Genomic DNA, 13,592 nt, shown 5'->3' on the forward strand with positions numbered 1-13,592 from the left:
TGCATATCAACGATAACCATATTTGTCCTATGCATGTGTGACACTACCAACTGATATGGAGTTTGGTACTGGCGATCAGCTTCTAAGCACACTGTAACACAGAGCCTTCCACTGAAGGGGCTTGACATGCCCCGCGAAAATCCCATTTGTTCGCACGCACAGCCACACTCTATAAATTATTCAGAAACATGCATAGATTACACCACACACTGAGCACATGTTGCACCAGGAAGTACACCTTATAATGCACGGGGAGTACATGTCGAACCAAAGTGTATGTTGTAAATTTCATCAAGCTTCTTAGACCATCAAATAACCATAACTGCTGCCAGAAGGAGCCGTCGATGTGCCGCTATCTTTGCTCCCATTTCGAAGTCGGCCTGACCTTATCAAATATCAATGACAACCAGGAAGTCTTTACCCATGTACTCTAAGGACCAGTGCTCCGAAGCCGCAGTCCTTGTCGTTGAACCATTGAATCGATCTGAAGAACAACCAAATCTAGTTTGTCGTGTAGGCGCGATGAGAAGAACACAAGTTGTACACATGAGAATACACTGTAGACGAAGAGTACAATTATGTTACCTTGTGAAGTACAGGTATGTTTCTGCATGAAGTACAAATTTGTTGTCTTTAGGACAGGCTGCGCCAAAAAAATCATCAAAATCTATCATCATGGAATTTTATTTTGAAGATAACAAGAAGAAGAAGGCAGTGATAAATATGGTTCGTGATTTGGACGCTCGGTTCGAAACATATTTGTTTCAAAATTTATATCTCATAAAAAGGATAAGCAACCTTCGGTCTCCGATCCTGATGGAGAAAATCGACCGAAACTCTCTAATTGATGTAAATTCGTTGCGGCGCTTGTCACCATCAAAAGAATTGAGAATAACATTTGTAGAAGGTGCTCCTTAATGAGTGACACGAAAAAGGTGGCACAATAAAATAAAACGAAACAAAAGAGAACGCCATACCATGTTGGGTCGGCTCATTGTGTTTGTAGTAAGTGTGCATACGCCTGTTTATATAGCCAAGTGTCTTCCCCTAAAAAAAATGTGTGTGCACATGTGTAAAGGCACGTCCAACGGCAACCCGCACAAAACCTCCCTTGTCCGTCTGCGGACAGGAAACCAGTCATCGGACATGAATGTGGAAGGCAACCATCCAACGCTAGTCGCATATATTTTCACAACAACTCAAATCGATCGAACGAAATTCGTTTAAACAAGTCCGGATTTCATATAAACATGGCCTGATTTCATATAAACATACCGGATATCATATAAAAATGACAAACTTCATTATAAATACATCAATGTGGTCCTAGGCGGGCTCTGAAGTATAATTAATACCTAATCTAAATGATCGCCGGCTGACGTCCGGTCCCCGTTTCAGGCCATCAGCCCCGAGAACTGAACCTTCACCGTCTCCAGTTTCGCCTCGGCGCTCGCCAGCTTCGCCTCCGGAGCCCCAGGAAATGAAGTTTTCCTCCTCGACGTCGCCGCCAAGCGACTAATCGGACAAAGATGTTGAGCCGTCGATAGGAGGGGAGGAGTGGTGGCCTTTCTGGGACCCGAGCTGCTTCGACCTACCATGCACTACTCTCCCTCGCTACCGGTGGCGCCCGCGGACATGTCGACTTCTTTGTGGTCGTGGCGCCGGGGCGCGGTCTCGGTGATGAAGGAAATATGCCCTATAGGCAATACTAAAGTTGTTATTTTATATTTCCTTATATCATGATAAATGTTTATTATTCATGCTAGAATTGTATTAACCGGAAACTTGATACATATGTGGATACATAGACAAAACACCGTGTCCCTAGTAAGCCTCTACTAGACTAGCTCGTTAATCAAAGATGGTTAAGTTTCCTAACCATAGACATGTGTTGTTATTTGATAAACGTGATCACATCATTAGGAGAATGATGTGATGGACAAGACCCATCCGTTAGCTTAGCATAATGATCGTTCAGTTTTATTGCTATTGCTTTCTTCATGACTTATACATATTCCTTTGACTATGAGATTATGCAACTCCCGAATACCGGAGGAATACCTTGTGTGCTATCAAACATCACAACGTAACTCGGTGATTATAAAGATACTCTACAGGTATCTCCGAAGGTGTTTGTTGGGTTGGCACAGATCGAGATTAGGATTTGTCACTCTGAGTATCGGAGAGGTATCTCTGGGCCCTCTCGGTAATGCACATCATGATAAGCCTTGCAAGCAATGTGACTAATGAGTTAGTTGTGGGATGATGCATTATGGAACGAGTAAAGAGACTTGCCGGTAACGAGATTGAACTAGGTATGAAGATACCAAGGATCGAATCTCGGGCAAGTAACATACCGATGACAAGCAGACTAAGGCATAGCCTAGTGGTGGGAAGGGGCTGATGCCTTCCCACCCACCCAGGTTCAAGGCATGGTACTTACAAGTTGGGTTTGTTGCACCAATTATACTGTAGGGGGTTCCCCTACAGTCTTTCTGTCAAAAAAACATACCGATGACAAAGGGAATAATGTATGTTGTCATTACGGTTTGACCGATAAAGATCTTCGTAGAATATGTAGGAATCAATATGAGCATCCAGGTTCCGCTATTGGTTATTGACCGGAGAGGTGTCTTGGTCATGTCTACATAGTTCTCGAACCCGTAGGGTCTGCACACTTAACGTTCGATGACAATTTTGTATTATATGAGTTATGTGATTTGGTGACTGAATGTTGTTCGGAGCCCCAAATGAGATCATGGACATGACGAGGATTCTCGAAATGGTCGAGAGCTAAAGATTCATATATATATATATATATATATATATATATATATATATATATATATATGTGAGGATAGTATTCGGACACCGGAAGTGTTCTAGGGGTACCGGGTATGTATCGGGTCATCGGAAGGGGTTCCGGGCAACCCCCGGCAAGCTATATGGGCCTAATGGGCCAAAAGGGGAAACACACCAGCCACTAAGGGGCTGGTGCACCCCCCATATGGGTTGGCCAAATTGGAGAAGGAAAGGAAAAAGGGAATAGGATTCCCCTTCCCCCTCTTCTCTTCCTACTCCGAATAGGAATAGGAAAAGGGGGAGGCCGAATTGGGAGGACCCCAAGTAGGATTCCTCCTACTTGGGGCGCCCCCTTGGCTGCCTCTCCCCCCTCCAACCTATATATATGTGGGGGGCACTGCTAGAACACACAACAAACATTGTTAGCCGTGTGCGGCGTCCCCCTCCACAGTTTACGCCTCCGGTCATATTCACGTAGTGCTTAGGCGAAGCCCAGCGCGGATCACTTCACCATTACCGTCACCATGCCGTCGTGCTGATGGAACTCTCCCTTGACACTTTGCTGGATCAAGAGTTGAAGGGGCGTCATTGAGCTGAACGTGTGCAGAACTCGGAGGTACCGTACATTCGGTGCTTGATCGGTCGGAACGAGAAGATGTTCGACTACATCAACCGCGTTGTCAAACGCTTCCGCTTTCGGTCTACGAGGGTACGTGGACACACTCTCCCCCTCTCGTTGCTATGCATCTCCTAGATAGATCTTGCGTGAGCGTAGGATTTTTTTTGAAATTGCATGCTACGTTCCCCAACAGGAGATATCCTCCTCGTCGTTGTCGCCGAACAACGCCTCACTCGCGTTGTTGTCGCACTCCTTGCCGGCGTCGTCAACTCCACCACCCGCTGCCGGTACCGCTAGAGGGCGAGGCGGATCTCATGGGCCAAGCGGTGGGACTCGAGCAACGCCTGTTGATCCACCAGGCCCGCGTCCGGGGCAACCACCCTGCCGGCGGTGACCTGCTCCTCCGTATGCAAATGCTCCCGGAGGAGGTTGTGGTTGTAGTTGGGCACCATGTCCATATAATGGGCATGGGCCTCATCGATGGTCATGGTGCACCATGTCCATATAATGGGCACGGGCCTCATCGATGGTCATGGTGCAATGCACCGGCGAGGGTGGAGAGGAGAAGGAGGGTGCCACAGAGGAAGAGGAGGGTGGCGATGGCTCGTCGGAGGAGGCGTCCCCCATTTGCACGTACTTCGATTGCCTGCCGGTCTGCCAGTCAGCAGCAATGGTGGCCATGGTATTCTTCTACTCCGACGTAAACCCGTCCCAGAGAGTTTTGGACCTGGAGGGATCCATGGCGAGGAGTGGTGTAGAGAGGGATGACTATGACCGAAAGGTCGAACGTGAATCATATAGTAGATATGATCAACATAGAGATGTTCACCATTGAAAACTACTCCATCTCATGTGATGATCGGACATGGTTTAGTTGATATGGATCACGTGATCATTTAGATGACTCGAGGGATGTCTATCTAAGTGGAAGTTCTTAAGTAATATGATTAATTGAACTTAATTTACCATGAACTTAGTCCTGATAGTATTTGCATATCTATGTTGTAGATCAATAGCTCGTGTTGTAGCTGCCCTATGTTTTTGATATGTTCCTAGAGAAAACTAAGTTGAAAGATGATAGTAGCAATGATGCAGACTGGGTCCGTGATCTGAGGATTATCCTCGTTGCTGCACAGAAGAATTATGTCCTTGATGCACCACTAGGTGACAGACCTATTGCAGGAGCAGATGCAGACGTTGTGAACGTTTGACAAGCTCGGTATGATGACTACTTGATAGTTTAGTGCACCATTCTTTATGGCTTAGAACCGGGACTTCAAAAACCTTTTGAATCCCATGGAGCATATAAGATGTTCCATGAGTTGAAATTGGTATTTCAGACTCATGCCCATGTCGAGAGGTATGAGACCTCTAACAAGTACTTTGCCTACAAGATGGAGGAGAATAGCTCAACCAGTGAGCATGTGCTCAGAATGTCTGAGTACTACAATCGGTTGAATCAAGTGGGAGTTAATCTTCCAGATAAGATAGTGATTGACAGAGTTCTCTAGTAACTATCACCAAGTTACTGGAACTTCGTGATGAAAATCGGCGAAGGTAGAAATCAAGAAAGAGCATCAAGTGTTGATGGTTAACAAGACCACTAGTTTCAAGAAAAGGGGCAAAGGAAAAGAAAGGGAACTTCAAGAAAGAATGGGAAGAAAATTGCCACTCCCGCGAAGAAACCCAAAGCTAGAACTAAGCCTGAAACTGAGTGCTTCTACTGCAAAGGGAATGGTTACTGGAAGCGGAACTACCCCCAAATACTTGGCGGATAACAAGGATGGCAAAGTGAACAAAGGTATATTTGATATACATGTTATTGATGTGTACTTTACTAGTGTTCATAGTAACCCCAGGATATTTGATACCGATTCAGTTGCTAAAATTAGTAACTCGAAACAAGAATTGCAAAATGAACATAGACTAGTTAAGGACTAGGTGACGATGTGTGTTGGAAGTGATTTCAAGGCTGATAAGATCACCATCACACACTCCCTCTACCTTCGGGATTAGTGTTGAACCTAAATAAATGTTATTTGGTGTTTGCGTTGAGCATGAATATGATTGGATCATGTTTATTGCAATACGGTTATTCATTTAAGTCAGAGAATAATTGTTGTTCTATTTACATGAATAAAACCTTCAATGGTCATACACCCAATGTGAATGGTTTGTTGAATCTCGATTGTGGTTATACACATATTCATAATATTGATGCCAAAAGATGCAAAGTTGATAATGATAGTGCAACATATTTGTGGCACTGCCGTTTAGGTCATATTGGTGTAAAGCGCATGAAGAAACTCCATGCGGATGGACTTTTGGAATCACTTGACTATGAACCATTTGATGCTTGCGAACCATGCCTCATGGGCAAGATGACTAAGACTCCGTTCTCCGGAACAATGGAGCGAGCCACTGACTTATCGGAAATAATACATACCAATGTATGCGGTCCGATGAGTGTTGAGGCTCGCGGTGGGTACCGTTATTTTCCGACCTTCACAAATGATTTGAGCAGATATGGGTATATCTACTTGATGAAGCACAAGTCTGAAACATTTGAAAAGTTCAAAGAATGTCATAGTGAAGTGGAGAATCGTCGTAACAAGAAAATAAAGTTTCTACGATCTGATTGTAGAGGTGAATATTTGAGTTACGAGTTTGGCCTTCATTTAAAACAATGTGGAATAGTTTCACAACTCACGCCACCTGGAACACCACAACGTAATGGTGTGTCCGAACGTCGTAACCGTACTTTATTAGATATGGTGCGATCAACGATGTCTCTTACCGATTTACCACTATCATTTTGGGGTTATGCATTAGAGACAACTGCATTCACGTTAAATAGGGCACCGTCTAATCCGTTGAGACGACACCATATGGTTTGGCAAGAAACCAAAGCTGTCATTTCTTAAAGTTTGGGGTTGCGATGCTTATGTGAAAAAGTTTCAAACTGATAAGCTCGAACCCAAATCGGAGAAGTGTGTCTTCATAGGATACCCAAAAGAAACTGTTGGGTACACCTTCTATCACAGATCCGAAGGCAAAAAAAATTGTTGCTAAGAATGTGATGTGCACTAGGGCCCGATCTTTCGATGAGAGGGAGATAACTACGATTTTGGGTGGGACTTGACCCTCACGATCCGGCTACCAACCGTACAGGACGAACTGTACACAATTGATATCCATGGCAATCGCTGAACCAACTCCACGGTGTTATCGTCCGAGCCAATGGCGCGATCGACCTATCCACGAAGGATTTTTCCTGCAAGCAAATCGAATAACATGCAAGAAAATAATAGCCAAGGAATCTAAAAATTGCGGATATGCTAGATGAATAAATCTCACAAATTGGGGTCCCGATAGGATGTCTTGACGGTCGCCGCTACGAGCGAAGACAAATAAAAGTAGCAATAGCTAAACTTCTCTAAACAAAACCCGGGTCTAACCCTAATAATTCCTAGCTATTTATTAAACACGGCCGCCGCCTTTGATTGTTGGGCGATGGGTCATCCTGAGCCGGTACGGGAGTCGTACACGGCTTGTTGGCTAATGCTTTGGTGACCTAGTGTTGCATGGCACACCAAACGATCCGGGGACCACGTATGTGGTTGTTTTTTTAACCCTGGGAGCAAGGTCCAACGTTCATGGTCTTGTGCACTTGAACGTTGTGGCCCATGTTGCATGCGTGATGGATGAATTGACATGGCGCATGCAGTGAGTATTTCTTCCCGTGAATTGAATGTACATGCATCTTCATCTTCCATCTCCAAGTGCCCTCTCTTGTTGACTCTTTGACCCCCCCTCCATTTCTGAGTATAAGTAACATGCATAAAATGAGCGTAACATTATATTCATATTCTTGTAAGTTAAATCACGCATACACCAAAACGAAAGTACCTAGTTTTTAATTTGCCATGTAATATTTGTAGATGTTTTTATGATAGTTATGTGCACATCATCCTCCCTTTCTTTAAAACAAAGCCGTCCTCGGCTTTCATTTACCTGGAACACATCATAGAGCAGAGAAAAAAAATACATGCAACATATATAGGCCGTTCCAAAGGCGTTAGCTCATGAGGATGAAATAAATTTGTTATAGCACCATTATGAATGTCATGAAAAGTTTGATCCCACACAAAGTCTATGTATGAATTATGGGGATGCAAACTAACTATATGGGTACACTATATATCCGGACCACAAGTTCGAACACTCAACGGAAACATTTCAGAATTGACAGCAAGCATAGTGTCCATAGTACAATCCATTGATTTAGCTTTTCCATCATTTACTATTTCATCAGGGGTCATAGGAAGCAAGTTGATGGTTTTTCCTTCAAACACAAGAGTATACGAATTTGTTCTACCATGATGAGTAACACTATTATCATATTGCCAAGGTCGACCTAACAATAAAGGACAAGCTTGCATAGGTACAACATCACAGTCAATGTAATCACGATATGAACCAAGTGTAAATTGTACTCACACACGACGTGTTACCTTCAACTTACCACAGTCGTTGAACCATTGGATGTAATATGGATGGAGGTGTCTCGCAGTGGTGAGGCAAAGTTTCTCGACCATCTCTATACTCGCCAAATCATTGCAGCTTCCACCATCAATGATCACACAAACGGAATGCCCTTTGACAACAAACTTAGTTTGAAAAAGATTATGGCGTTGAGGCATCTCAGTATGCCCCACCTGGGCACTAAGTACTCGCATGGTTACAAGGCTTGGGTATTTATCTGCCATATCAGCATTAATATGTATCTCCTCCGTGTCATCACCTACATTATTAGTGGCAAGCATATCATGAGTATCTTCATCCAAATCACTAGCAGAGGAGTACTCACCATCTTCCCGCACAATGAATGTTCGTTTATTTGGGCAATCCTTCATCAAGTGCCCGCCACCTTTGCATATATGACACTTCATGTCCCTTGTGCGTCCAGATGAAGTGGTGGGTGCTATAGACATTGCTTTCGAAGCCTCGGATGATCGTGCACTGGGGCCCGATCTTTCGATGAGAGGGAAATGACTACGATTTTGGGTGGGACTTAACCCTCATGATCCGGCTACCAACCGTACAGGACGAACCATACACGACTGATATCCACGGAAATTGCTAAACCAACTCCATGGTGTTATCGACCGAGCCAATGGCGCGATCGACCTATCCACGAAGGATTTCTCCTGCAAGCAAATCGAAGAACATGCAAGAAAATAATAGCCAAGCAATCTAAAAATTGCGGATATGCTAGATGAATAAATCTCACAAATTGGGGTTCCGATAGGATGTCTTGACGGTCGCACTAGCCGCTACGAGCGAAGACAAATAAAAATAGCAATAGCTAAACTTCTCTAAACAAAACCCGGGTCTAACCCTAATAATTCCTAGCTATTTATTAAACACGGCCGCCACCTTTTATTGTTGGGCAATGGGTCATCATGAGCCCGTACGGGAGTCGTACACGGCTTGTTGACTAATGCTTTGGTGACCTAGTGTTGCACGGCGCACCAAACGATCCGGAGACCACATACGTGGTTGTTTTTTTAATCCTGGGAGCAAGGTCCAACGTTCATGGTCTTGTGCACTTGAACGTTGTGGCCCATGTTGCATGCGTGATGGATGAATTGACATGGCGCATGCAGTGAGTATTTCTTCCCGTGAATTAAATGTACATGCATCTTAATCTTCCATCTCCAAGTGCCCTCTCTTGTTGACTCTTTGACCCCCCTCCATTTCCGAGTATAAGTAACATGCATATAATGAGCGTAACATCATATTCATATTCTTGTCAGTTAAATCACGCATACAACAAAATGAAAGTACCTGGTTTTTAATTTGCCATGTAATATTTGTAGATGTTTTTATGATAGTTATGTGCACATCAGAATGGATCCTTTCTAGAGAAGGAGTTTCTCTCGAAACAAGTGAGTGGGAGGAAACTAGAACTTGATGAGGTAATTGTACCTTCTCTCGAATTGGAAAGTAGCTCATCACATAAATCAGTTCCAGTGATGCCTACACCAACTAGAGATGAAGCTAATGGTAATGATCATGAAACTTCAGATCAAGTTACTACCGAACCTCGTATGTCAAGCACTGTTGGGGAACTCAGTATTTCAAAAATTTCCTACGATCACGCAAGATCTATCTAGGAGATGCATAGCAACGAGAGGGGAGAGTGTGTCTATATACCCTCGTAGACCGAAAACGAAAGTGTTTAGTAACGTAGTTGATGCAATCGAACGTCTTCACGATCCAACCGATCAAGTACCGAACGCACAACACCTCCGCAATCTGCACACGTTCAGCTCGGTGACGTCCCTCGTACTCTTGATCCAGCTGAGGCCGAGGGTGAGTTCCGCCAGCACGATGACGTGTTGATGGTGATGATGAAGTTACCGACGCAGAGCTTTGCCTAAGCACTACGACAATATGACCGAGGTGTAAAACTGTGGAGGGGGCACCGCACACGGCTAAAGATCAACTTGTGTGTCTATGGGGTGCCCCCTCCCCCGTATATAAAGGAGGGGAGGAAGAGGAGGGCTGGCCTCAAGGGGCGCGCCCAAGGGGGGGATTCCTACTCCTAGTAGGAGTAGGTTTCCCCCCTTTCCTAGTCCAAGTAGGAGAAGAAGGAAGGAGAGGAGAGGCCGAAGGAAAGAGGGGGGCGCCGCCCCCTCCCTAGTCCAATTCGGACCAGCCCATGGGGGGGGGGCCTCCCCTTGTGGCCCTTCTCTCCTTTCCACTAAGGCCCATGAAGGCCTAATACTTCCCCCGGCGAATGCCCGTAACTCTCTGGTACTCCAAAAATACCCGAACCACTCAGAACCTTTCTGATGTTCGAATATAGCCTTCCAATATATCGATCTTTATGTCTCGACCATTTGAAGACTCCTCGTCATGTCCGTGATATCATTTGGGACTCTGAACAAACTTTGATACATCAAATCACATAACTCATGATACATATCGTCATCGAACGTTAAGCGTGCGGACCCTACGGGTTCGAGAACTATGTAGACATGACCGAGACATATCTCCGGTCAATAACCAATAGAGGAACCTGGATGTTCATATTGGCTCCTACATATTCTACGAAGATCTTTATCAATCAAACCGCACAACAACATACGTTGTTCCCTTTGTCATCGGTATGTTACTTGCCCGAGATTCGGTCGTCGGTATCATCATACCTAGTTCAATCTCGTTACCGGCAAGTCTCCTTACTCATTCCGTAATGCATCATCCCGCAGCTAACTCATTAGTCACATTGCTTGCAAGGCTTATAGTGATGTGCATTACCGAGAGCGCCCAGAGATACCTATCCGACAATTGGAGTGACAAATCCTAATCTCGATCTATGCCAACTCAACAAACACCATCGAGACACCCGTAGAGCATCTTTATAATCACCCAGTTGAAGGAAATATGCCCTAGAGGCAATATTTCATTAGAGAATGATTTGATTAGCGGATCACATCATTAGAGAATGATGTGATTGACTTGACCCATCCGTTAGCTTAGCACGATGATCGTTTAGTTTGTGCTATTTCTTTCCCCATAACTTATACATGTTCCTATGACTATGAGATCATGCAACTCCCGAATACCGAGGAACACTTAGTGTGCTATCAAACGGCACAACGTAACTGGGTGACTATAAAGATGCTCTACAGGTGTCTCCGATGGTGTTTGTTGAGTTGGCATAGATTGAGATTAGGATTTGTCACTCCGAGTATCGGAGATGTATCTCTAGGCCCTCTCGGTAATGCACATCACTATAAGCCTTGCAAGCAATGTGACTAATGAGTTAGTTGCGGGATGATGCATTAGGAAACGAGTAAAGAGACTTGCTGGTAACGAGATTGAACTAGGTATTGAGATACCGACAATCGAATCTCGGGCAAGTAACATACCGATGACAAAGGGAACAACATATGTTGTTATGCGGTTTGACCGATAAAGATCTTCGTGGAATATGTAGGAACCAATATGAGCATCCAGGTTCCGCTATTGGTTATTGACCGGAGATGAGTCTCGGTCATGTCTACATAGTTCTCGAACCCGTAGGGTCCGCACGCTTAACGTTCGGTGACGATCGGTATTATGAGTTTATGTATTTTGATGAACCGGAGGTTGTTCGGAGTCCAAGATGTGATCACGGGCATGATGAGGAGTCTTGAAATGGTCGAGACATAAAGATCGATATATTGGAAGCCTATGTTTGGACATCAGAATGGTTCCGAGTGTGTTCGGGCATATACCGGAGTACCGGGGGGTTACCAGAACCCCCGGGGAGTATATGGGCCCTAATGGGCTTTAGTGGAGAGAGAGAGGCAGCCAGGGCAGGCCGCGTGCCCCCTCCCCCTCTAGTCTGAATTGGACTAGGAAGGGGGGCGGCGCCCCCTTTCCTTCCTCCCGCTCCCCCCTTCCTTCTCTCCTAGTCCAACTAGGGAAGGGGGGATCCTACTCCCGGTTGGAGTAGGACTCCTCCAGGGCGCGCCATAGAGGGCCGGCCCTCCCCCCTCCTTCACTCCTTTATATACAGGGGAGGGGGGCACCCCATAGACACACAAGTTGATCATTGATCTCTTGGCCGTGTGCGGTGCCCCCCTCCACCATAATCCACCTCGGTCATATCATCGTAGTGCTTAGGTTAAGCCCTATGCCGGTAGCTTCATCATCACCGTCATCACGCTGTCATGCTGACAAAGCTCTCCCTCGACACTCAGCTGGATCGAGAGTTCGTGGGACGTCACCGAGCCGAACGTGTGCAGATCGCGGAGGTGCCGTACTTTTGGTACTAGGACCGGTCGGATCGTGAAGACGTACGACTACACCAACCGCGTTGTCATAACGCTTCCGCTTACGGTCTACGAGGGTATGTGGACAACACTCTTCCCTCTCGTTGCTATGCATCACCATGATAGATCTTGCGTGTGGGTAGGATTTTTTTTTGAAATTACCGCGTTCCCAACACCAGTTACGTTGTGAAATTTGATAGCACACTAAGTGTTCCTCCGGTATTCGGGAGTTGCATAATCTCATAGTCATAGGAACATGTATGAGTCATGAAGAAAGCAATAGCGATAAAACTAAACGATCATTATGCTAAGATAACGGATGGGTCTTGTCCATCACATCATTCTCTAATGATGTGATCCCGTTCATCAAATGACAACTCATGTCTATGGCTAGGAAACTTAACCATCTTTGATTAACGAGCTAGTCTAGTAGAGGCATACTAGGGACACTCTGTTTGTCTATGTATTCAAACATGTACTAAGTTTCCGGTTAATACAATTCTAGCATGAATAATAAACATTTATCATGATATAAGGAAATATAAATAACAACTTTATTATTGCCTCTAGGGCATATTTCCTTCAGTCTCCCACTTGCGCTAGAGTCAATAATCTAGTTCACATCATCATGTGATTTCACACCAATAGTTCACATCTTTATGTGATTAGTTCACATCTTCATGTGACTAATACCCAAAGGGTTTACTAGAGTCAATAGTCCAGTTCACATCGCTATGTGATTAACACCTAAAGAATGATCATGTTTTGCTTTGTGAGAGAAGTTTAGTCTACGAGTCTGCAACATTCAGATCCATATGTATTTTGCAAATTTCTATGTCTACAATACTCCACACGGAGCTACTCTAGCTAATTGCTCCCACTTTCAATATGTATCTAGATCGAGACTTAGAGTCATCTAGATCAGTGTCAAAAGCTTATATCGATGTAACTCTTTACGACGAACTCTTTTATCACCTCCATAACCGAGAAATATTTCCTTAGTCCTCTAAGGATAATTTTGACCGTTTTCCAGTGATCTAATCCTAGATCATTATTGTACTCCCTTGCCAAAATCATGCTAAGGTATACAATAGGTCTGGTACACAGCATAGCATACTTTATAGAACCTATGACCGAGGCATAGGGAATGACTTTTCATTCTCTTTCTATTTTCTGTCATGGTTGGGTTTTGAGTCTTTACTCAACTTCACACCTTGCAACACAGGCAAGAACTCCTTCTTTGACTGATCCATTTTGAACTCCTTCAAAATCTTGTCAAGGTATGTACTCATTGAAAAGAACTTATCAAGCGTCTTGATCTATATCTGTAGATTTTGATGCTC

Source organism: Triticum urartu, chromosome 6A, assembly GCF_056163025.1.
Source record: "Triticum urartu cultivar PI428250 chromosome 6A, HENAU_Tu73, whole genome shotgun sequence".
Classification (NCBI taxonomy): domain Eukaryota; kingdom Viridiplantae; phylum Streptophyta; class Magnoliopsida; order Poales; family Poaceae; genus Triticum; species Triticum urartu.